The sequence below is a fragment of the Physeter macrocephalus genome, chromosome 8 (genome assembly GCF_002837175.3).
Source record: "Physeter macrocephalus isolate SW-GA chromosome 8, ASM283717v5, whole genome shotgun sequence".
NCBI classification, from domain to species: domain Eukaryota; kingdom Metazoa; phylum Chordata; class Mammalia; order Artiodactyla; family Physeteridae; genus Physeter; species Physeter macrocephalus.
Window position 1 is genome coordinate 7,757,410 of NC_041221.1, and position 1,903 is coordinate 7,759,312.

General features: G+C 39.3%; 1 protein-coding gene across 1 annotated transcript in view; it reads left to right on the plus strand.

Annotated features, from left to right (window-relative positions):
• TTC3 (tetratricopeptide repeat domain 3) overlaps positions 1 to 1,903 on the plus strand; it is a 144,031-nt gene that overhangs the window by 89,041 nt on the left and 53,087 nt on the right. The window lies entirely within an intron of this gene.

Genomic DNA, 1,903 nt, shown 5'->3' on the forward strand with positions numbered 1-1,903 from the left:
GTGTCCGGAGCCTGTGCTCCGCAATGGGGGAGGTCAGGACAGTGGGAGGCCCAAGTACCGCAAAAAAAAAATAAAAAATAAAAAATAAAAAAAGAGAATGTCCTGTTCTTAATTACTAGGAAGATGTTTTGGAGGCTATAAATGATGTTGTGGTTTAACCTTAGATGTTAGTGATTTCCAGTGGTAACTGGTTGTTGAAACTGAGTTTTCAAGAGACAAATAGACATAAGAAATAAAACTAGTGAGAAGCAGTGACTTTTTTTTTTTTTTTTTTTTTCTGGTACACAGGCCTCTCACTGTTGTGGCCTCTCCCGTTGCGGAGCACAGGCTCAGCGGCCATGGCTCACGGGCCTAGCCGCTCCGCGGCATGTGGGATCTTCCCGGACCGGGGCACGAACCCGTGTCCCCTGAATCGGCAGGCAGACTCTCAACCACTGCGCCACCAGGGAAGCCCAGTGACCTTTTTATATCATATTCCTGTATAGACCAAAAACCACAAAATTTTTCCCCCCACATTTCTGTTTTTTTAAATTAAATTAAATTATTTTTAAAGTTATATTATTACTATCCACTTCTTTTTTGAATTTTATTTTACTTATTTTTTTTAGACAGTAGGTTCTTATTAGTTACCCATTTTATACATATTAGTGTATACATGTCAATCCCAATCTCCCAATTCATCACACCACCACCCCACCTGCCACTTTACCCCTTTGATGTCCATGCGTTTGTTCTCTACATCTGTGTCTCAATTTCTGCCCTGCAAACCGGTTCATCTGTACCATTTTTGTAGGTTCCACATATATGCATTAATATATGATATTTGTTTTTCTCTTTCCGACTTACTTCACTCTGTATGACAGTCTCTAGATCCATCCATGTCTCTACAAATGACCCAAGTTTGCTCGTTTTTATGGCTGAGTAATATTCCATTGTATATACGTGCCACATCTTTATCCATTTATCTGTCGATGGACATTGCTTCCATGACATGACTATTGTAAATAGTGCTGCAGTGAACATTGGGGTGCATGTGTCTTTTTGAATTATGATTTTCTCTGGGCATATGGCCAGTAGTGGGATTGCTGGGTTGTATGGTAGTTCTATTTTTAGTTTTTTAAGGAACCTCCATACTGTTCTCCATAGTGGCTGTATCAATTTACATTCCCACCAACAGTGCAAGAAGGTTCCCTTTTCTCCACACCCTCACCATGTTGAGCAGCTTTTCATGTGCTTCTTGGCTGTCTGTATGTCTTCTTTGGAGAAATGTCTATTTAGGTCTTCTGCCAATTTTTGGTTTGGGTTGTTTGTTTTTTAAATATTGAGCTGTATGAGCTGTTTATATACATTGGAGATTAATCCTTTGTCCATTGATTCGTTTGCCAGTACTTTCTCCCATTCTGAGGATTGTCTTTTTGTCTTGTTTGTAGTTTCCTTTGCTTTGCAAAGGCTTTTAGGTTTCATTGGGTCCCGTTTGTTTATTTTTGGTTTTATTTCCATTACTCTAGGAGGTGGGTCAAAAAAGATCTTGCTGTGATTTACATCAGAGTGTTCTTCCTATGTTTTCCTCTAAGAGTTTTATAGTGTCCAGTCTCACATTTAGTTCTCGAATCCATTTTGAGTTTATTTTTGTGTATGGTGTTAGGGTGTGTTCTGATTTCATTTTTATATGTAGCTGTCCAGTTTTCCCAGCAACACTTATTGAAGAGACTGTCTTTTCTGCATTGTATATCCTTGCCTCCTTTGTCATAGATTAGTTGACCATAGGTGCATGGGTTTATCTCTGGGCTTTCTATCCTGTTCCATTGATCTACATTTCTCTTTTTGTGCCAGTACCATATTGTCTTGATTAGTGTAGCTTTGTAGTATAGTCTGAAGTCAGGGAGTCTGATCCTCCAGCTCC